Source organism: Grammomys surdaster, unplaced genomic scaffold, assembly GCF_004785775.1.
Source record: "Grammomys surdaster isolate TR1022 unplaced genomic scaffold, NIH_TR_1.0 364, whole genome shotgun sequence".
In the NCBI taxonomy this organism is placed as follows: Eukaryota; Metazoa; Chordata; class Mammalia; order Rodentia; family Muridae; genus Grammomys; species Grammomys surdaster.
Genome location: NW_021604783.1, coordinates 2,073,509 through 2,097,458, shown reverse-complemented (window position 1 = coordinate 2,097,458; position 23,950 = coordinate 2,073,509). Strand labels below are relative to the sequence as shown.

Sequence of the window (23,950 nt, the reverse complement as noted above, 5' to 3'; positions counted from 1 at the left end):
CATCCTCGCTCATGGGCCCCAGGCACAGCTGCAGGTGAGAATCTCTGCGCCCTCCCCTCCCCCTCCCCTGGCTGCCCCGTAGCTATGAAACCCTGAAGAATGAGAACTTGGGCCTGGGGCCTGCTATCAGTTGTAGATGCTCACCATGTCCTGGAGTCCTGGTATGACCTTGCTGACCCTCTTTCTGAACAGTCCAGAGTTCCCCCAGTCCATTTGCTTTCTGGGTACTCCCTAAACAGTGTGTCACCAGCTTGTCACTGTGTCTCTTGGACAGTTCAATACCTCTGCCAAGTGATACCCCAGGGTGGTGTGGGGGAGTTTCTAACCTCTCATATCAGACTTCTTATATGAGTTCAAAACAGCAGTCCTTGAGCCCAGTTCCCCTGGGGCAAGGTACGATATCAAGACTACAGCAATGAATGAATACTCAGGGGTATATATCTGCAGAGAATGCAAGACAGGCAGCAGCTCAGTCAGGACCTCTCATGATGAGAGGCACAGCCCATCTCATCCCAGGGCCCTGCTTGGAGAGTGGAAGACAATGGGCCAGGCTGGATAACTTCTGGGCCACTGTGTCTTCAGAATAAGACAGGTTTTCCACATTGTTATATTATGCGGTGAATAGCGGCAATAGAGCAGCCTGAGTAAATTAACCACCAGACATCCTCAGTGCTTACCCCTGAGCTGATGAGAATCAGGGAAAACCCCATAGGTGACTCTAGGAAACTTTCTTAAAGATCCAATACACACATAACTACAATCTCTCTCTTCCATGTTTTTCTTCTGTATTCCAGACACTTAGAGAGACTCTTCTCTTTCATTTTCCGTGGCCCCATAAACAGAGAATAATATCTGAGGGCTCCTCCTGCTCCTATGTGACCAAGCAGACAGGGATGGAGCACTTCCTGGGATGGTGACATCATAGGAGGAGCAGCAGTAGGTCAGTGGTAGCCACTCCAGGCGCTCAGCCACAGCACAGCAGGTCCCACATGCAGAGGCAGCTTTATTTCTAGTCCAACCACAGTAAACTGGTGGGTGAGTAGATCTAGGGCTGAGGCAGAGGGAGGCAGGCTCAGGTGCCTACTCCAGACCTTACAGAAAAAACAGTCTAACTTGGTATCCCTCATCATGTTTCCATGGTTACCTCATCTAACCCATCTCTGTACCTGTCTCTGGGACTGAAGGAGGAGGCTGCAGAAGCCCAAGGAAGGAGAAAAGAGAAAGGTGGGCAGGCAACGACTGCCAGGAGGAGAAGATGTTGCTGGGCTGCGTGGCAACACCCTCCAAACAACCTAAGCCCGACAAAGATGAAAGGAGCTCAAAAACAAAAACAGAAAAGTCAAGATGCACACCAGCAGCCCCAATGTTTCCTGTTTTTCTAACAAATCACTGATGATTTCCAAGAAAAGCAAGCTGTACTGCACTCGCCCTGGCATAGCCGCAGAATTTGCACATCTGGCCTGTGCTTCGAGAGCAGCCAGTGGTGGGCTGGGGCCCAGGATGTGTCAGAACACCTCAAGGCTCTGCAGCTTGAGGATCCAGAGAGGAGCAGGGCCAGGGGACTCCCTGCCACCGCCAGCCCAGGAGGTTGCAACCCACTACTATCTGCCAGTTCCTCCCACAGCTACTTCAAATCCCACCTGTCACATTAACGCACTAATGAGTCAGCCTTAAGATAAAGAAACCGAAAGACCTCCATTCTTAGAGAACCATCTAGGGAGGGCTACATGGGGGATTCCCCCCAGGCCTAACTACATTCCCTGGGAATTTCTAGTAAGATAGTGTAAGGGCTCACGGAAAGAAAAGAAGAGCTAGGTTTCCTTGGCAACAGGAAGCAGTTAAGTTTAGCAGAAGCAAGGTCACTCAGAAAGCTTCCCACAAGATAGGTCTCATCCTACCTAGTCCCCAGCCTCACTGTTTGTTTCTTTGTTTCTTTGTTTGTTTGTTTGTTCTTACAGAGGTTTCCAAGGCCCCCAGGTGCAGTTAAAAGCTCTTGGAAGGGTGGATGGTCAGGCCCTGATCTGGGGCTGAAGATCAACCTCCAGCCTTCTACTACTTTATTGGCCTCCCCTACTCAGTAAGCTGTCTCTGTCTCCGGGAGAGCCCTTCCACAGCCATCCCATGCCTTCCTTCTGCTCCATAATCAAAACCCCACATCACTCCTCATGCACACTTGGATGCTCCAGACCCTGGAAAAAAACGTCACCTTCCCGGTGGGGTCCTGCCAAGCTGAGGATTCCACTCAGGTTACATCCAATTCATGTCCAAGCAAACCCAGCCTGCTGCCCAGCTCAGTCCTCCTGTACCCCCACAGAGGCAAGGCAGAGGCAGGCTGTAGGCAGGGAGCCTCAGAAGGAGAAAAGGAGGACATTTTGAAGTCTCTTTCCTCTCTGCTTTACTGCTATTTGACAGGTACCTTAACTGGGGGGATCTAGTGGTCGTGTTACACACAGAGACACATACATCTGGCTGAGCCGTATGAAACTGAGATGCAGGCTGTGCATATCATGTCTTGAATGCAGTCCTGCGTTACTTTCAACAGGGGAAGTGCATCCTTAGGATATGGTGTGGGGATGCACCCTTCGACAGTTTGGTGGGCATGCAGGCATCACGGGGCACTAACATGAGGACAGCGCACAGGAGACTGCTTCTGGCATAACACGGCATGCTGTCTGACAGTAAACACTTTTTGTAGGTAGAAGGAAGATACTCCAAACTAATATTTAAAAGTAGGCTATGGTAAACACATAAGCCAGTAACAGCGACACAGGCCACGTATTGTCATTATGAAGGTATTCCACCCTACATAGGTATGCACTTTGCCCTTTACGTGATTAGTAGCACACCAGCAGCATCACAAACCCGTGAGTCATGTGATTTGCTCCAGTTCTGTGACAGCCACATCACTAGGCAATAGAAAAATTTTAACTTCATTATAACATCACAGGACTACCATTTCATTATCAATAGAAATGTTATTCAACACACGCCTGCAACCCAGTGAGCCATGTGAAACAGAACAAGATATTAGCAAGTGTCTTTTTGTTGTTGTTTTTGTTTGGGACAGAGTTTCCCAATGTAGCTCTGGTGTCTGCTTCCCCAGGGATTAACGGTAAGTACCACTACACCCTTCTCATGTGTGCATCTCTGGAAACCAAGGACATTCTCTCAACTGATGGTATGGTTGTCACAACTAAAGATTAACCACAACTGCACAGTATCATCATCTATGCTCAGAGGACATCTCTTGTTGGGTACCTTCTCTGAGTTTGGCTCTACACCTTCCCCATTCTTCAGGGACCTTTTCTGAAAGGGGACACTCATTTTATAAATAAAGTCCCTCCAGGCAGTAACATTCCAAGATTTTGTTCTGGAATGATGTGGGGTAGGTTTTCCTTCCCTAGAAAGTTGGAGACAGCAACCTGATTGCTACTAATATGGAAACCGGAAACTCCTGAGCCCAATGCCACCCCCGTACCTGTCTTCAGGCCTCAGAGGCACCTAATCACAGCAGGGATGTGGGTGGTCCTCAGAGAAGCACCAGGACACTTTCAATCTGCTCAGACACAATCCTGGAGACCCTTCTGTGTCGGGCAACCCACGGCCCAGCAGCCTGTCACAATAGCACACAGATCATTATATATCCAGGGACCTCACACAGACGCTGGCCCCTTACATGGGAGGGGGAAAAGGATACCTATTCTTTTATTTGTTCAATCTACAATTCCCTACTAGAGGTTAACAAATGCATGTCTATTGAGTCAATTATTATTAAATGAATAAGCGTGTAACAGGAGGGATACATGAGAATCTGTTCTTCCCAAGGAAGGGTTTAAGGTTAGGATGTGGACAGCTATGCCATGCAGCAGTCTGGGAAGCCAGCAAGCCTTTCTCTCTTCCAAGGCCTGACTTGCCCTCTTCTCTCACTTTGACAGGAGGGTAGGAACACAAACTACTCACCCAGGCAGGCTTGGGCCCTTACTCAGAGGGCGCAGCCAGGACTCATTAGATTTGCTAGGAACTAGCCACTCCATGCAGCATATAATCAGATACCAGCTCCATGGAGATTTCACCCTGAAAAACTAACAGGTCTGCCTTTACCCCTGTTTTACATGTATCTCCTAAGGGACAGAACACCAACTCCAAAGCTATGCTCCTCCACCTGGCTCCTGACTGTCCTCCTTCAACCAGGAGATTCCATGACTGACTCAAAAGGAGCTTGAGACATTCTTGTTGGCATCAGAGGAAAGAGAAAAGTCCCTGAAAACTCACCATAGAAAAACAGAATGTACGGACGGCCATGGTGGTACATGACTGTAAGCCCAGGATATAGGAAGCTGAGGTGGGAGGAGGGTGAGTTTGAGGCCAGCCTGGGCTACATAACAAGTTCTAGACTGATCTTGTGTATGTAATAAGACCTGGTTTCCAAAAACAAAACAAACAAGAAAACAGAAGTTATTTGATAACATCATAGTACTCAACAATGTCCGTAACGGTGTCTCTAAAGTCCCCTAGACTCTAGTTCCTCAAGAAGTGGATTCTAACTTCTCTGCCCTTAAACTGAGGCATGCCAATGACTGTGACAACCAGTGAATTACAATGGAAGTGGCCCAATGCAGCTTTCAAGGCTAGGTCATAAATAGCAAGGCAGTGACTATCTCCTTTTCTACCCAGAGTTTGCCTTGATGTAAGGAAACCCAAGAAATGTAGAGAAGAATCTGTAGGCACTGGGATCCACAGTCCTGTTTTCCAGATGTTTTTATCTTCCCAGCCAAGGCTTCACCAAGTGCTGAACACATCACTGGCACAGAGACACCACCCCACTATACCAGGTCAACTCCCAACACCCCAGACCCAAGGAACTGGATGACCACCCCACTATACCAGGTCAACTCCCGACACCCCCAGAACCGAGGAACTGGTTGACACCCTACAGCACTACAGTTTGGGGCAGTGGGACAGGCACACCAGGCACTGTGACAGAGTCCAGGCCATATAGAAGCTGCTGTGCCATGTGTTCAGAAAAGTTTGTGAGGAAACTCAGAAAGCCATGGCGCTGTGTACTAGCAAGCCAGAGGTAGAAGAGCCCTCAGAGACTGTCCATCGTATGCTCACTTACTCAAGCAAAACCCTTCCTTATCTAGCAGATGCAGCCACAAGAACAATGCTTGATGCTGTGGCAGACTCAAAGGTGACTAATATACTCACTGTCCGTCGCAAACACTGAGCTCTGCTCATGCCCACGTGGATGTCACCACATTGTGAGGACCTGAACAATCTCAACAGCACACCAGGCATGCTCCTGCCTCTGGTGCACTTGCTGTTTCCTCTCCCTGGAGGGCCTTTCTTTCCTCCCGCGGTCCAGCTGGCTCACTCCTGCACCTCTTTCTAGTCTTTATGTCATGCTGCCTATGAGGACTCCTGGCAGGTCTTGTCTCTAGTACTTGATTCCACATCTCCATCAATGAGTCTCACACACTACACATTTTGTCTGTCTGTCTGTCTGTCTGTCTATCTGTCTACTTGCTTGTTTTCTTTTTAGACAGGGTCTTACTATGTAGCCTTGGCTGTCCAGCAACTCACTGTGTACACCAGGCTGGCCTTGAACTCAGAGATCTGCCTGCCTCTGGCTCCTAAGTGCTGGGATCAGAGGTGTGCGCCACCATATCTGGCACATTTTATTTTTTCCCTGGGCTTCCCATCTTTCACCCATTGCAGCCTCATTTAGAAGAGTGATGGCTTAGCCATTAAGAGCACCTGCTGCTCTTGCAAAGGACCCAGGTTCAGTTTCCAGCACCCACAAGGCAGCTCACAACTGACTAGAACGAAAGTTCCAGATGCCTACTTCTGATCTGTGTGGACATCGGGCACATATGTGATGCACATTTATTCATTGAAACAAGATGATCATACACATGAAATAAATAAATCTAAAGAAGAAGGGTTTGCTTTGTTTTAAGAATATAAGCACCAGAGGCTTGAGAAATGGCTCAGTGGTTAAGAACACTGGCTGTTCTTGCCAAGGACAGTGCCAGCACTTACATGAAGGTTCACAACTGTTTGTAACTCCAGTTTCAGGGGATCTGATGCCTTCTTCTGGCCTGTTTAGTCATTTCATGCATATAGTACACATATACACATACAGGTAAACATTCATATACATAAAATAAAAATAAATAAATTGTTGATATAAAAGAGAATGCCAGCACCATGTACTCTTAGAACAGTGCCTAGTACATTTGATGGACGGATGGATGGATAGATGGGTGGATAGATAGATAGATAGATAGATAGATAGATGGATAGATAGATGGATGGATGGATGAATGATGAATAGATGGATGGGTGGGTGGATGGATGGATAGATGGGTAGGTGGATGGATGGAGAGATGGATGGGTAAAATGGCAAAGAAGTCCAAAAGAAGACAAAAAAGATGGAAACATATTAGATTGAGATACTACTTTTCTTCCCTGGGTCATAAAGCCAGAGCTGTGGTCTAGGGATGGCAAGGACTTCAATTTGAATTAGAATGTACATCAGAATAAAATTGGACCTTTAAACCAAAGTTAAACTGTCATGCTTCCTGCTCCTCTCATCTCCTGGAAGATCACAGAAAATGGTGGAAACTGCTGTCTTTGATTCTGACCACAGCACAAGCTTTTACAAAACAGAAGTGAGAGGCAAACAGGTAGGACATGACCACATCACCCGAGTGCCTGTAGTCCTCACTGAAGACAGTGTTAGGTGTGGAAAATGAGTCACAGATTTTGAGGAAGCAGATTTCCAAGAGACTGAGACTTGAGAGGAAAGAAAACTGAAAACCAAAGCCATGCAGGCAATATGGTATCACAGAGGGTGGGGTGGGATGGGATGGGGTGGGGGTGGGGGTCTGGGGGTGGGGGCCTGGGGGTAGGGAATGTAAAGGAGCCAGTGGAACTTCCTGGGCCTTAAGTGGAGATGGAAACAAGAACCCCCAAACACGAATGTGCATGCTACACTGTGGGCATGTTACAAAGTGAGGCTTGGAAGGGCATGGAGGACCTTGCAGAGGGCCTGCCCAGTTGTTCTCAAAGTCCAAAGCAGGAGATAGTCACCTCTGGTAGTCGGAGGTGCTATCATGAAACCGGATCTCCATCACTACCAGCTTCCTCAAGGGGAGCCATAGCAAATGTGTATCGAGGGTTTATGACACGATGAACCTCCCAGGACTGAGAGCTCCGATTTTTCATGATTGGGGGAAGGGTGGCCCCTGAGTAGTTATCACATAATGTCACAGGAACAACAACAAATATTCCAAAAGAGGACAAACAACCCTGTAGAAAAATGGGCAAAATACTTGAGCCTTCCAACTCAAGAGAATAGACAGCCAGTTGGCCTCCAAATACAAGAAGAGTCACTCAATTTCATTAGTCATAAAGGAAATGAAAATTAAAACCACAGTTCGATACCACTACACACCCAGAAGTGGCTAAGGTAGAAAGCACAGGGTCTGTGAGGCCTAAAGCAACAAGAACACTCACAGCTGCTGACGGGGATTTAAGTTGGTAGAACAGCTTCCACCCAGAACCCCACTCAGCGGCTCGGTTGCATCTGTGATCTCACTCTGTCCTACGCTTAAGACCCAGCAAAAGGCGGTGTGCAAGAAAGCACAGAAAAAGAAGAAAAAAACAACATCCAAAATGATCTTCAAACTAGAAAGGACCCCAAAGGACAGGTGTCCCAGTGGAGTTTACTACAGAACAGATACAAGAGGGATCTCCTGGAGGCAGGAGAATGCACCCTGGCCAAGATTCTACTGAGGGGTAGCTTCTAGAAAGTGTTCTGGAAGGAGGAGCTGTCGGGGTGATGAGGAGTGGATGGTAGAAAGGTGAGGGATGAGAGACCACATCATCCCTAAGAGGTGCATTAGCCATAGGCCTTTAAAGCAGTGGTTCTCAACCTCAGGGTTGCAACCCCCCTGGCAAACCAGCCTCCAAAATATATTTATATTACCATTCATAACAGTAGCAAAATTACCATTATGTTATGGTTGGGGCAGGTCACCACCACATGAGGGATGTAGTAAAAGGTCACAGCATTAGGAAACTAAAATGTCAGGCTTGAACACATTAGATCAAGTTGTCTGGGCTGGGATGGTAGACTCTGTGAATGCTCTCTGATGACAGGCCAAGAACAGAAGAGCTTATATAGTGGCCATGTAGACACATTGCTGAGTTTTGACCTGGTGAATAATACCCTTGACTTGGGATTAGAAGTTAGCAGGAGCCATAGGGTGAAGATAGACCAAGGGGCGTGGGGTATGATACAGAATGATCTGAAGCAGTGAGGATGAAATCCAGGACCTTTCACACCCTTAGCCAACACTCCACCATTGAGCCTAGCCCAGGCCCTGCTGCTTATACTAAACTTTGGATTGTAGGTGTGGATAAATTCATCTCAGACACTTAAAGAAAGGGAACCACTACTGACAGTCTAAAACTGGAGAAAATGAGAGATGTGTGAGAGAAAGGAAGAGAAAATGTGGGCAGAGAGAAAAGGTGGAATCCTGGAAACCCAATCCCCAAATCCACCAACTCACAGGCAACATTCTCTATGAACCTTAAAAGGCAGTTCACTAACACTTAGATGGGGATCCTGGAACTCCAGTGACTAGAAATGATTTGTTGATTTAAAACAGGTAACAAAACAAAGCAAAACGCTACAAAAACAATACTTCTGAATTGTAGCAAGCCTTGTAACAATCCGGTGATACTATAAACAAGCATGATCAATTGTTAGCAGCTCTGTTCCGCAGCTTTGGTGCTGATTTAGTCTATGTTGATTTAGTAAACTCATCCGAAAGTGTTGAGCATCTTTATCTGTAGGGACATCAATCATAAAACACCACAGACTCCTGCTGATGGACCCATATGGAACACCATATTTTTAAACTGTGCTAACACATACAAAACACGAAGTGACACTGTTTTGTACATAGGATGTCCAGGTGGGTGGCATGAGGTGCTTTCATATCATAAGCAGTCATCCCTCCTCTCCATCGCCTGCATGCTTTCATCTTCCAGCACAGAACAACATTCATAGTACATACTAACTCTGTTTCCCCTTCCTCTCTGCCTCTGGCCATCTCTAATCTCCTTTCCATTCCTCTGGCTTTGAGAGCTGTGGTTAGCTCACATAAATGGAAGCAAACAGCATGTGTTCCTTTGTGCTTGGCTTATTATACTTAGCATGTCTTCAAGGCTCACCCATGTTGTAGTGAGTGTTAGAACTGCAGCCCTTTATAGGGCTGAAGAATAGTCTGTACATATACAATGTATACATTTGTCTATGTATGGACATTTGAGAAGATTCTGTCTTTTGGTACAATATGCCATTTTTGATGTGTGTATGTGTGTTGTGGATGTAAGTGAGCATGTTTGTGTGTGAGTGCACACATGAACATGCCATAGCACATGTGTGAAGGTTATAAGGTAACCTCAGGTGTTGATCCTCACCTTCTAGCTAATTTGAGACAGGGCTTTTCTAGTTTTATGTATCCCAGGATAGCCCCTGAGATTCTAGGTTTCACCTCCCATCTAGCTGTAAGGGCCCTGGGATAACTGATGCACCTGGCTTTTCACAGATTCTGAGGATTTAAACTCAGTTTCTCATGCTTCTGCAGCTAGTGCCTTACGCACCGAGACTCTCCCTGGCCCATGTGTCATTTTTTATTCAAAGTTTTCAACTGACTCTCAAGATATGTTTTCTGTGGCAAGAGCAATGAAGCTTATGTGTCATGGGGATTCACTCAAGTGAGTGAATTTCCAATATGACTGAGACTCTGCTTGCCCTTCTTAGCCACACTCCTTTCTTCTCTGACAATAACTTTCAGAAACTATAGGTTACAGTTCCCAGCCGCTCTTGTGTGCCCGTTGGAGTGAGAACAAACACTGATGAGTATGATCTCCAAAAAACACTGTTAAAAGGTTCACATCCTATTCTTCCCTGCCCTCCTCTTGCTGGACAGAGGGAAGATGTGATGGCTAAAGCATCCATCATGGACCACAGGATGAAAGCTACATGCAGAGAAAAGAAAGAGGCACAAGATAAAATGAAGCTTGGCTTCTGACCTGAGAGGCTGTCATTAACATGTGGCTCCCTTACACGTGGCTGTTATATGAGAGGGAGATAAACCCCTTGCTTGTTTAAGCCACTAGCAGTTTGCTTCTTTTCCTATACAACAGACAAGCAATGGCTAAGGTCTCTGTCCATGCTGAGTCAGAAAACAGAAGGTTTGTGCTTATCTGTTACTGTGTCATTTTGATACAAAAAGTGGACTTTCCCAAATTTGTAGAGTATGATTATGGTGTGACCTTAAATGAAGCCCATACTGTGTACCCAAAATTCCCTTGTAGGAGGCGACTCATAAAGACCTCCAGAAAGGTGATAATCAACTTTCTAGATGGGTTGCTGCCTGTGTGTCACCTGTTCTAGAGGCTGTGTAGTGACAGGGACTCAAGGATTTTTCAGGTCAAGTGTTCTTAGGCACATCCAGAGTTGGCCACGCAGTACTGAAGCAATTCTCTGTAGAAAGGTTCCTGTTTTAGTAACAGAGTAGAGACCATCCATGACTGACCAATAAGAAGGTACCATGAAATAAATAACATTTCACAAGGACTTTTCCACCCTCGGAGACAGCAAGCACTTCAGTGAAACTGATGTCTCCACCTTTAGCTTCTGAGCTGATCTTAGGAGTTCAAACCCTTGGGGAAAGCAATCCCCATCTTTGAAAGGAGTGTGAGAGAGAAAGAAGAGGATGCTACTCTCTGAAGAGACTGAGCTCTAGACCCAAGGTGGAAGTATGGTCGTCACACAAAGCTGGCCCCAACCAAGTCCTTCAGCATCCCCCCAGAGGAGCCTGCTGACGGTAGAATTTAGCCTTGGCCTACCAAAGGCATTCTCTGCCAGTTATACTCATCCCAGAGGGCAGCTTGGGGCCTTGGGGCAAAGTGGGACATAAGAGGAGGGATGGCAGTTGGTGACACCTATGAGGTGTCCTTATTTGATGTATCAATGAGTTGTCCATTGAAGGTGTCTGTCAACTCTTCTACACCCCATCATCCTGCCCATCTGGCTCAGTACTTTCTGGAGCAAACTTTTGATGAAACTCCAAATAGTTCCTATTTGGCCCTGGGCTTAGCCTCACAGGTCAGAACTATGGTTTTGTTGTTTGTTTTGATTTTTTTTGGCATCTGCAGGCTGCTTCAACTTTTTCATCTTCCTCAAGGTCCTTAGGGCAGCCTCTGTCTCTCTCAAGGAGGAGGTTGTTTTTTGATACATCTAAAACTCATGGCAATCCTCATGCCTCAGATTCTCAAGTACTGGGTTCACAGGCATGTATGTCATCACAGTCAGTGACTGGATATTTTGATTAACAAGTCCGTTAAAGCCACACCCTTATCACTGCTTCCCCGCCCCCTTTACCGTTCACACCAAATGTTCTTATACAAACTGGTATTCTCACATTGTAACCCACAGTCCAGCCCGTCACTGTCATAGGGTTTTCACGCCTCAGCCCTGAAGCTGGGTGGCTCATATATTCCATCCTTTCTCTGATGGGCTTAGAGAAATAACACACTTCAAAAAAACAGTCTTGTATTTTCAAAATTGAGCTGTGGTTTGGGTCTCTCTCACTTCAGAGGAACATGGGGGACATTCCTATCCCCTTGGCCAAGAAGACCTAAAGAACCTTCCAAGATCTTTCCAGATACTTGTATCCGGGGCCAGTGAGGGGACTCTGGACACAAACTCATGTTCTTTTTTTTTTTTTTAATGGTGAAAAAAAAGTGTATATTCAGAATTGGCCATCTGGACTCAGCTTATATGATCCCAGTCTTGGCAACATCCAGAACATCATAATCAGAAGCCAAGTGAACACAGGCCTTCTTCTCTCCATCAGGCCTTATCAGGGTACTGACTTGGCCACATCAATGTCATAGAGTTTCTTCACGACCTGTTTGATCTGGTGCTTGTTGGCCTTGACATCCACAATGAACACAAGCATGTTGTTGTCGTCCTCTATTTTCTTCATGGCTGACTCAGTGGTCAGTGGGAATCTGATGATAGCATAGTGGTCAAGCTTGTTTCTCCTGGGTGCACTCTTTCGAGGATATTTTGGCTGCCTCCGGAGCCACAGGGTCTTGGGCTGCTGGAAGGTGGGTGACATTCAGATCTTCTTCTTTTTGTGGCTGTGGACACCTTTCAGCGCTGCCTTCTTAGCTTTCAAGGCCTTCACTTTGGCTTCAGCTTTGGGAGGGGCGCCATTTTGGCGAAAAGGCCGAGCTCATGTTCTTATGGGTGACACAGCAAGGGATCCAGGCAAATGGTTGGGTGCCCCAGAATTTGCCATGGCCTTTGAGGAGACCACGAGACCATAACAGGCTCCTCAGGCCATAGAAGCATATGGGGAAGTGGCACCCTCCCTCTAGGTGGATCCCAAGTTAGAAAGAGTTCTGTCTGCTGGGTTTTTTTTTTTCTCCTTTCCATAGAGAGCCCTCCTCCCTCTCCAAAGCACAGCTCCCTTCAGAAAAAAAAGCCATCCACTTAGTCTGTGAAGTGTTGGTCTCACACATACAATGACCACAGTTTGAATCCCCAGGACCCATGTAAAAAAACTGGGCACAGCAGTGCGAAATCCCAGTGCTGGGGAAGGAGACAAGAGGAGCACATGGGTCAGCTGACCAGCTGTGCTGATGAGGTTCAGTTCAGTATGACACCCTATCTTAAAAGAAGATAAGGTAGAGGATAATAGAATAACAGAGGAAGACACTGGGCACTGATCTCTGGACTCCAACAGCATGTGGTCATCCACATATATGCAGACACGCATGTACACACATATGAGCATGTACACACGTGCATATCACATACAGAAAGAATGAAGGAAAGAAAGTGCAAGAGACAGGGAAAAGAAGCTGGAAGGAAAGAAAAGAGAGGAGAAGGCAGGGAAGAGGGGGAGAATAAGAAAGCAAATGGTGGGAATCTCATCCTCCTTGCTGAGCTGTGGTCCCCTCTTGGAATCAGAGAAGAAGGCTTGCTTTTGTTGTTGTTCTAAAGGATCCCCGTCAACCTACAGGGCTACATCTGTGAAAAATGCTTTCAGGTTTTGTCCTCTAAAAAGACAGTATGTAAAATAATCATAATTATTTATAATGTCTTCTTCCCAATTAAAACACATGTATTCTTTATCTCCCTTAACCTGTTCTAGGTCAGGTAGACCAGGCACCCTGCAGGAATGGCTGAAGAATCCCCAGAAATCCCTCCAACAATTTCTTGTCTGACTCCTGAAAACACTGCTTCCAATTGCCCCACAGCCTACTTGGTAGGTGGGACAGGAAGGCCCTCAGCCTTGTAAATACTATGTTGCAAACAGACACTTCCCCAGTCTTCTGTACCCAAGCTGTCACAGATTGGGGCTTGTCAGGGGTTGGAGAGAGGCTCCTCAGGACTTCCCCAACCCACCCTCTGCTGATTTTGACTGCAGAAGATCCCCAGAGAAACACACCTTTTGCCAAAGCTGGGGCCTGAAATGGCACCAGAAGACATCTACATTGTCCTGTTTCTGAAAGGCACAGACACAGGTGTCTGAACCTGTCAGACTCCCGGAAGCCAGCGAGATGCTTGGAAGGTATAGCCCCTAAGAGAATTGCAGTGAAACTCCTGGGAGAGGTCAAATGTGGGCAGTTCAGCCTACCAGTCAGCCCTCATGGCTGGGGCTCAGGTCTTCCTGTGCTGGCTGCTTCATGGGGTTGTCATAGCCTCAGCACTACTGACTGAACATGGCCAAATACTGCTTCTCTCAAAGCACTGGGGACTCAGGAGTGAAAAAAAGAGCTGGAAAACATTCTTTACCAGGAAAGGCTGAGGGGCAAGAACACCTTAGGTCTCGGGGAAAGAATTTGAGAAGATGAGAATTCATAAAGAACACTGTGTCACTTTACTGTATCCTAAGGAACAACAAGGGCGTTAGGCTTTCTCCAAATTGGGATGCCATCAAAGGGTTCTGGCTGTCGAGATGAAGCTGGCTTCCATGGCTCCTGGGAGAGAAAGGAAGAGTCTGTGACAGAAGTCCTCCACAGGAGCACAGTGATGAAAAGTCAGTGGATGTCAGAGGAAAGGATGGGGGAGGTTGAAGACAAAAGAGCCATGGAGTTAGGGAGCATCATCACAGCAGGGAAGAATGGAGAGAAGAGGATTCCGGGCATTGGAGAGGACGCTGAGACTTCAGAGCTGGAGCTGGATTGCAGAAGAGACAGCAAAGGGGAAGTCCTCAGAGGAAGTGTGTTAGGTTCCAGATGTGTGTTTACAGTGAAACAGTTTGTCCAAGGGAAAGCAGCCAGCATGTCCTTAGAAACAAAGGCTGGGATGAGAAAGACAAGCGTGTCCAGGGAGAGAGGGGACCAAGAGCAGAAGAGGAATGGTTGGCCAGAGGCATGAGCAGGAAGGGGAGAACTCTGGCTAACGGCACGTGGCCTCAAATTTCTGTAGAAACTTCCAAGAAGGAGACCCAGTGGCACATGCTTGTAATTCCAGGAAGGTCACAAGTTAGAGTCACTTTTGAGAGAACTGCCCAGCTTTACGATCAGAGCTGAACCATCCGTTCACACAAGGCTGCATCCAGAGAGCAGCCTAGAAACTTCCAGGTCAGAATCCTGGTGTCAACTGGTTCAGGAGGCAATGGACTCTAGGAGATGAGGAGGACACTATGTAAAAGGATTGACCGTTGCATCTTCTGTTCCCTCTAGTGACCAGAATGTCACCCTGCAGCTCTATACTCCCCCAGGCAGTCATGGCTCCAAGCATCCAGTTCTCTCAAAATGAATCTCCCAAGATGTCAGTACAGAAACAAATGCAAATTTCAAAGGCTTATAAAATATTGGCTCAAAAGCCACACATTTCAGAGGCCATACATTCCCGGCTCACCATGGAGGGCATGTGACACTCACAGCTCACCATGGAGAGTGCATGGCTGGCTAGGAGAGTTTGAGGGCCTCTGCCCAGATGACTTTTAGCGGGACTTAGTGCATCAGAGGAAGCGAAGAACAAGAACAGAGGATCCCAAGCAGAATCCCACACCCTAGCTTAGGATGTGAGAAAGATCTAGGTCTCTAGTGGTGGTGGCCATGGGCACTGGTGTTTTTTTAATAGACAGGAGGAACGCACTGTGAAGCAGAGACGTGGGACTTTTGAGGTAACTGCCCAGCTCTAGGATGTGTTACCTCAAGGGTACCAGACTTCTTACTTATTTTTCTAACTTTCAGAACAATCATCTTGAAAAAAGAATGAAACATTCTTGTTACTTAGCTTAGGCTAGCTTCAAACTTATAGCAATTTTCTGACAGGAGACCACAGCATCAGGGCAGTTCTCACGACTGTCAAGGGACACACCGGCATTGCCTTGCTCTGCAAGTTGCCCCAGGGTACAAGAGATGAACGGCCTCTAAGTTCACCTTGCAAAGCCAGCATACTAGAAATTAAGGAGAGAGGTGAGGGCCAGCTCACTACAGTTGGGGTAATTTGAATCTCAGATGTTCCTAAAGATATGTATATGCTAAATGCTTGGTCTCTAGTGCAGTGTTACTTAGATTTGGGGGTAATGAGAGGTCTTTAGGTCATTGGATTATACTTACATAGGAGACTGCAAGATCCTAGAGTGTTCTCTGTCTGTGTCTCCCTCTTTATCTCTCTCTTCCTCCCTCTCTTCTCTCCTTCCTTCCTTCTCCCCTGCCTTCCTCTCCTCCTTCTCCCCCCCCCCCCCCCTTCCCTCCCCCCCCCCCCCCCACCCAGCCAGCTTTTGATGTAAGCAGTTTGATTCTATCATACGTTTCAACCATGACTCTATTTCCTCACCACAGGCTCAAAGCAATGAAGCCAACCCATTGTAGACTGGAAACTCCAAAACGTGGAGCCGAGTCAGCCTTTTCTCTTTCCAAGGTGATTATCTCAGGCGTCCAACAATGTTGGGACGCTAACATGTTAAGTACAGATTCGAAGCTTCTAAAGAGGCTCACACTGAACAAACCTAGTTCTGAACTTAAAATAATAATTGAATTCATTCCAGAAATGAAAGGATGGCTCAATGAGAGGAAGTTAATAATATGATGTGTCATATAATCCCACATCAAGGTGAAAGAATGCAAGGATTTTCTAGCATACATCTAAAAATGTATTTGACAGCCTTAATATTCGGTCATGCTTTTAACATTCCTTGTAAATGAGCAATGGAAGAACGAACCTTTCAAACATATTGCTGCTAATGTGTCGCAACCACATCAAAGAAAGGAAGTCCCCAAACAAGCCAGGAACACAGGGGTTTGCAGACATAACTGGCTAAGACCTGATAGTGGCTACTTCTTCTCTGTCCCCTAGTCCTAGCCATAAATCTGGTGCCCTCACTGGGGAGCTGAGTGGAGGTGCTTCTTATCAGCATGTTATCCCTTTCACAGGGGTCACCTAAGATCATAAGACCATTGGAAAACACGGATATAACATTACGGTTTATAACAGTAGCAAACTTAGTTGTGAAGTAGCAATGTAAATAATTTTATGGTTTGGGGTCAGCACAACATAAAGAACTGTATTAAAGGCATTAGGAAGGTTGAGAGTCACTAACCGAGAGAGTGTATGGAACTCTTCTGGAAGAGCTGTAGGTGTAGGTGACGTGACCTAACTAATGCAGAAAATCCCCAGAGGAGGTTGGCCACGTCGACCAGGTTGGGTGGAAGTGGCTGTGTGAAGATTTGCCTGACAAGAGACCACACCACCAAGCCACACAGGAACAAGCATTCAACCATATGTCTGAGTAGATGGTGGAGTTCTTAGAAGACAGCTTTCAATGGAGAAGAAGGATCTGGGAGCTGACCAGGAACCATATTACATGATACAGAGAACCAAGAGCTGGGTTTCTGAACATGGCAAGAACAGGGTGCCCAAGAGACATCAGATAAAGCCATGGCTTCAATGGGTAGAATTTCCCATGGGTACAGACTCCCTGAGCTACTAACAAAAATCATGACCACAAAGGATCCTGAGTCGGTGTGCTCTCCAGCAAAGAACAGAGAAGAAGAAGAGGGAGCCCTCCCCCATCGCAATGGTATTTAAGACCTTGATGTCCACAAAATGCACCTTGGACCAAGAGAAGAAGAAGGAGTATTCAAAGAGCCCTTGGTCCACATCAGAAATAGAACCAAGTCACTACTATTGGTTGTAGCATCTAATTTCAGAAGATAGAAACCTCTCATAATCATACATACACCCCAAGTTATTGGGGGACAAACTCATGAGAGAAGATATCCATAGAACCATAAGCAAATATCTGTCAAATGTTCATTTTATTATTATTATTATGAGTATTACTTTCTTTTATTTCATATCTCTCAAGTCTCAAATAAACTATGACATAACCCCAAGCCCCAAACTCCCTTCCTGGAACCCCCACAGCATCATGCATTTCTCACACGTTTAACTAGATGATCTCTGTGCCGCATGTCCCGAACCAGTAGACCACATCTCCTTGAGAGCAGAAACCATGTTTGCCTTCCCATGTCTTCTGAGCCTGGACTGTGACTGTACACGGAACGTGTTCCATAAGAAACTGCTATGGAAGGTTAGGCCTGATCAAATGCTACACTGCTACTATATTGTCAGGGGAAATGATACTCAGAGAGGCATCTGATTGTAATCAAGGCTGTGTAGCTAGGAGTGGAGGAGAGAGGTAGAAGCAAGCAAGACCCATAGGCTAGAATCCACCTTCAGTCTTCACATCCCAGTCCTGCCCACACCCCCATGAAGAAACCACACGGCTCATTTGCCTAGGTCAGCACAATAACAAGACTCCAGAGGACATGAAAATGAAAAGCACAACAGTCTCTGGGGACCCCACCCTGCTGGCCCTGATACTCTCCTGCATCTAGGCAACTTCCATTGGGGTTGCTCACAGAGGGTTTCTTGCCTATGAGATCCTAGAGAGACCCGTGGTGACAGCTTGAAGCCATGCTGATCACAAACAGGCCATAGCTGTGTCTGACCCTGATAATTCCCCACGGGCCAGGGCAGTCAGTGCTACGCCAGGAGGCCACAGAGGATGGTAGCTTAGTGTTACAGGGTGAGAGCAGAGGTCAGGGAAGACTCTGGAAGATGGAGCTTACACCTTTCACCCAGGGAGGAATTTTCAGTTCACTCAGCAGGTAGAGGAATGGAAGAGGAGTCTGGGAGATGAAACAGTCTTGTCAAAGCTGAGAACTTCCTGAGTTTCACAAGAGAAAGCAGGAGGGTAGACCTAGGCTGGGGGCAGGAGGTCTTGATACCCCTCTGCAGGCTTTCAGCTGAAGAGAGATTCACTCAGATTTAGGGATCTTCCATCACCATAGCAACAGGATGCAGGAGGTCCCCTGAGGCCAAGCTCTGCTGGCCAGAATCTGGGATCCAAATGAGAGAGTTAGGAGACTCATGCCCTGAGCTATGAAAGTTACCTACCTTCTCATTTATCACCTCCATGTGATATCTATGCCTTCATCACCCAGAAGCATAGACCCAATGATCCAAAAGCTAGCTGCTAGCCAGCCCAGAGACAAAACCACAACCCACCATGGAGCCTTCTCTCCTCTGGTTAAGAGCAGATGCTGGAGTCATCCCAGGTCTGGCACTTTCTGATTGAGTGGCTTCAGCACCCCATTTCCTTATCTGTAAAATGGGTGTGATAGCTACAGCTATCTCAGAGTGTGGATATCAAGATGAAAGGGCACGGAACACTTAGCACGGTGTCCAATACACCACAAAAGTGTAGCCAACGGTGGGGAAGTCACGTAGAAGGATGAAAGAGATGGAAGGAAATCTATCAGAAGCAGGCCCAAGGTACACAGGAGAAGGGTGGGTTTGAACTATCTAATCGAATTCTGGAGAAGCTACTAAATCAGATCTGGGTTGTTTCACGGAACAAAGCAGCCAACACTGTCCTTAAAACTAGATCCCAGAGGCCAGGTATGGAGGTGCACGGCTTTAATCCCTGCTGAAAGCAATTCAAAAAAGCATTTGGGAGTAAGAGGTAGGCAGATCTCTATGAGTTCAGGGTCACCCTGGTCTACACAAGTGAGTTTCAGGTCAGCTAGAGGATACATAGTGAGACTGTCTCCAAAACAAAACAAAGCAAAAAACAAAAAAACAACAATAACACCCCAAAAAATCCCACAAACAAACAAACAAAAACTTAGACACCACAAAATGTCAATGAGTTTTGAGTTTTTAAATGTATGCAGAAGACTGACATAATTCTGTGTGTATCCATGTACCTCTAAAACATTCCCCCCAGTCTGTAAATATACCCTGTATTTAACAAACTGTAAGATGCCATCAGTTGTAAAGATGCACCATCATTTGTGTATTGACAAGAAAGAAACATCAGGGCTTATTACGATAGTAATAATGTTAACTTTAACATCGCTAAACTATGTGTGTAAGGTGGAGCTCAAGGCCAGCCTCAGCTACATACTGAGTTGGAGGCCAGCCTGGGGTACAGGCTGAGACTGTCTCAGAAAAGACATAAACAGAGCAAGTGAGACAGCTTCCTGTCATGCTTGACAACCTGAGTTTATTCCCTGGGATTCACGGAGTAGGAGAGGATAGACTCCTTCAAGTTGCTCTCTGACCTCCACAGGTACCATGGCAGGCATGCATGTGTACACTCTCATCCATGCCACAAATCAAATAACAAATGTTTAAAATAATAACTGATATATAGAAATTAAATGTGAACCACATATCCATCTCCAAATTGAGGATATATCCTTATAGGTAATATGCATTGCTGCTCATCTGTCCCAAAGATGAGAACCCAAAACGAGGCTCCATACACATATACACAGCTCACAGTTCAGCCCCTTGGTTGAGATAAGCCTCTTCAAACATACGGATTCTATGGGCTTGTAAGAGCTTGTAACAAACATAGCGGAGGGTCTCCCGGGTAGCTCTCATTGCACTGTGTCCTTTCATTTCTGACCTGACCCTGTAGATCAGACATATACAGCCAGTTTTACAAATGAGGAGACCTAGGCAGACAGGAATGTCAGGAACTCAGGTCTCTATTCCATCTTACACAGGGTTTCTAAGCAACCTCCACCTTACCAAGCAAGCTCCCCCATCAAGGCTTAACATTACAGGCATTACAGGAGCACAGCTTTGCTCTGGGAACTGGACCTTACCAGGTGGTCCGCAGCAGGCAAAGAAAGCAAAACCCAAAGCAAAGTGGACCGCCATTCAGAAAAAGGCCTTCAGGTGAGTTGGCCTGCTTTTAGTCCTCCTGTTGCCAAAAGCCACCCCTCCCCTCGGCAGGAGGCTTAACTCACTTCATACCACATCCTGCTGCTTTCATCTCGCCTTCCTTTTCCCTCTGAACAGCCTCCTTCCTCCTACTGTCCTGAACTTCTTGCATATTTATCACCACCGCCCTCGGATGGGTCGTCATGCCAGCGCTACCGTGCACACACGTGTATACATTCACACACTCATACTTGCATGTCTCCGGCGCGTAAACATAGTCCTGGGCGCGCAATTCCCTAGAACAGCAACGGCGTCTGAGTGTCACTAATTTTGGGCAGCCTGAGGCTCGGTGGAGGATATCGCCCCGGTCCTGATGTCAAAGGACTCTTGCTGTCCACGTTTCCCCAGAGAGTTCAGAAAGCCAGGTTCCTTTACTCCCTCCAGAGCAGAAGGTGGCCTATAACCTAGCAGGAGGCTGCACACACACTTGGCCGCATAGCTACTTAAATCTTGATGAACAGTCCTGGGACGCCCCTTCTGTCTCTGGGTTTGTCCCATAGGTTTGTGGGCCCGGGTCCCCTAGGTGGACCTTAACTGTGGAACTAGAAGATCGCCAACTGTCCAGCCTATCGGCTGCAGTTGGGGCACATTGTTCCAGGATGGTCCCAACCTGTTCTGGCTGTATCGAGCTCTCATGTCCTCAGCACCCCCTGGCTGCCCAGCTACACACCTGCAGTCCCCGCCGGGCGCTGGGCGCCGAGCCCCTCTCCTGCGGCGACTCTCAGCCCGACCACCGCTCAGCGGCTGGAACCGGACAGCAAGTCCCAGCATCTACCCGGTCTCTACAACCCTGGGGGGCGGGGCCTTGGGGGGGGGGTTTGGGGGGGGGGGTCTGGGCAGGGCTAGCCGCCCAGCCGAGCTCTCTTGCCCTCTGGTGGCCGGACCGTGTCAAGCCGGTACAACCAAGTCCTAAGATTCAGGACTCAAAGCAGTTGCGCTGCGCTGGGACCCCATCTGCTCCTGAGAACTACAAACTTTGGCTTGTGTACCAATACTGAGCATCACAGCACCCCAAGAGTAAGGTGAGGTTCCGTGGGGCGGAAGAGCGTTTTGTCTGTGCAGGAGGGGTGGGTGGGGGCTTCGGAGAAGGAGGAGAAAGAGGAAGCTCCGATGAGCTGCTTCCTTCTCGCATTGCGACCCAACGCCCCACTTCCTCCTACTACTTCTATTTTTTCGGGTGCTCTTAACCCTTAAAAGGCCTGCACCCCTGCTGTGCTGCGGAGCACCCTGACTCCTCTATTCCGTCTACAGGGACCTTCCTAGAAACTTCCAGCCAGTCCAAACTTCCAGCGCTGCTTCCGCAGCCTCTGATCCCACAAAGCCACCACCTCTTCACGGTACCAGATTCTCTCATCACTTCAGCTGGGTTCCACCTTCCCCAGGAGCAGGTCCAGAACCGACCACAAGGTCATACGTTTACCGTTGCTCAAAAGCCACAGCCCTACCTGAAAGCTAATGTAAAAACCCAATGGTTTTTCTTTTCCTGACTCCCTAAATACCAAGAAAAAAGCGACTTCCCCAAATAGACAGAAACAGAAAGTACCCTTTGGGGCGGGCGCAGAAGTTGGAACTAGGTGGGAATGGGCTCAATGCCCACCACGGGTCTTTCCACAGTGATCTCACCCCCAACTACCTGTTTATAGATGAGGAGCCCATCCCTGGGCAATGTGGTCCATACAACTGTCTCCCCAGTCTCTACTTTATTCACAGAAATGTTGATATTTGAAGGAGAGGGATGGAGGAGGCAGGCTCCATTGTAAAGGAGCAGACAAGATTGACAGTGTGTGCCCAATGGAGAAGACAGAGGAGAGCACGTTTAACAAACAGTCCAGGAATGTGTTAGAGAAGTTATGGAATGTTTGACTTCTGCATTCTTGCCGTTCTCAAAACTGAAGGCAGAATAAAGCGAGAACCCCAGGAAGCTGAGAACCTCAGAAACCCAGCAATGCTGCCCTCCAATGGCACACTCTCTTTCTTACTAGCAGCTGTGGCCCAAATGTTGAGTTTGAAATTGTCTTCCCTTCAACACTGGGGTGTGTTGTTGTCCCTGCAGGGCTGACCACCAGCCAGACCTCAAGAGCACCTGGCATCTTCTGGACAGAAATTAAAATGACAGCCATCAGAAGCACTGTCCCCAGTGCATCTGGGAAGACCCACGGGTGCCTCTGTCACTCGGCCGCACCTGGTTGCCTTCCGACCACTGTCCAGCTCTCTTGTTTCCTCTTACAAACAAGGCTACTTGTAATCGCCCTGCTTCCCTTCGTTGCCTGATGTTTTCAAAGAGCAGCCTGCCCTGCCTTCCTCATCTTACGTTTAGTCCAGTATGTTCTAGAAAGAGGTCACCAGGGAAACCTTGAATGCCAGATCCAGCATGCTCATTTACGTGTCTTTCTGTTGTTACCTTTCCGAGGAAACTCCCCTGGTCCCTGAAGACCCTTCACTTCAAACCTCTGTTTCTGGCTTCCTTTGCTTCTTTCTTCCTTTAGCATTGGAATCTTTGCATTTTTTTGCATGAGACTGCTTCTCTTCTCCCAGAGCTGTTTGGTTCATCTGTCCATCACATTCAAAATGGTAGCCTGAACTTCTCTCTTGAGTGGAAACCCTGTGGTTCTGGTGTCGCTGCACCTCTATACCTCAGTCCCCAATGCAGCTGGGAAGACCCACGGATGCCTCTGTCACTCGGCGGCACCTGGTTGCCTTCCAACCACCATACAGCTCTGTCATCAGTGCAGAGACACCCTGGGATCTCGTTTCTTCTCCACAGGCTCCCGCTCTTAACAGCACCATGCAGAGGACAAAGCTTCTAACACAGGAAGCCTAGACAACAAAACTCTTAACATGCTTTCCTTAAAGCCAAATACTCTGCCCATGGTAAACCACACCTCAGTGCATAGAACATGAGGCAAAGCCCTCCCTGGGTTTTTCATCCCTCCTTGCCCGTCCACACTCTGATTTCTGCTGAGATTGTGTCCCCTTGGTTATTCAGTCTGTATTCATTGCCAATCAACAAATCATTTCGGCTGCCATTCATTCCTGGGAAAAGACTGATCCCAGAGGAGCTGGGAAACAGAAGACAACCCGGAGGGACAGTCAAGAGAATCTGACAAAATGAGAAAAATCGGAATGCTCTAGACTACACTTCCAAAAAATGGCAGGGAAAATAAAACATTCGCATTTGTGTTTTCAGTGTCTGGGGAAATATGTAAGGGTTGTAGGCTAAATTATTAAGAAATTACTAAGGCTGGGTGTGGTGGTGCATGCCTCTAATCCTAGCACTTGGGAGGCAAAGGTAGGCGGATCTCTGTGAGTTTGAGGCCAGCCTGGTTTACACAGTAAGTTCCATGACAGTCAGGGCTACACAGAGAGACCATGTATCAAAAAGCAAAGCAAAACAAGCAAACAAAAAGAAAAAAGGACAGAAGGAAGGAAGGATGGAAGAAAGGAAGGAAGGATTAGTTATCAGCAGACATTGAAGAGAGGCTCACTGAGTAAAAGAGATTAATTACCTCACAAGCCTGACCACTCGAGCTCCATCTCTAGAACCCATGATGGAAGAGAACAGACTCTGGAAAGTTGTCCTTTGACTTCCATAAGCAT

General features: G+C 47.2%; 1 protein-coding gene and 1 long non-coding RNA gene across 2 annotated transcripts in view; one reads left to right on the top strand and one right to left on the bottom strand.

Annotated features, from left to right (window-relative positions):
- Positions 1-21,129, bottom strand: part of Pik3r5 (phosphoinositide-3-kinase regulatory subunit 5) — a 62,062-nt gene extending 40,933 nt beyond the window's left edge. The window contains exon 1 of the mRNA XM_028780199.1: positions 21,024-21,129. The gene's annotated coding sequence lies outside the window, so the exon portion shown is untranslated. The remainder of the gene's footprint in view (positions 1-21,023) is intronic.
- Positions 21,130-21,189: 60 nt separating this feature from the next.
- LOC114631770 lies at positions 21,190-23,539 on the top strand. The gene is made up of 2 exons (XR_003713000.1): positions 21,190-21,375; positions 21,605-23,539. It is a non-coding gene; the product is annotated as an uncharacterized LOC114631770 (long non-coding RNA).
- Positions 23,540-23,950: the final 411 nt, after the last annotated feature.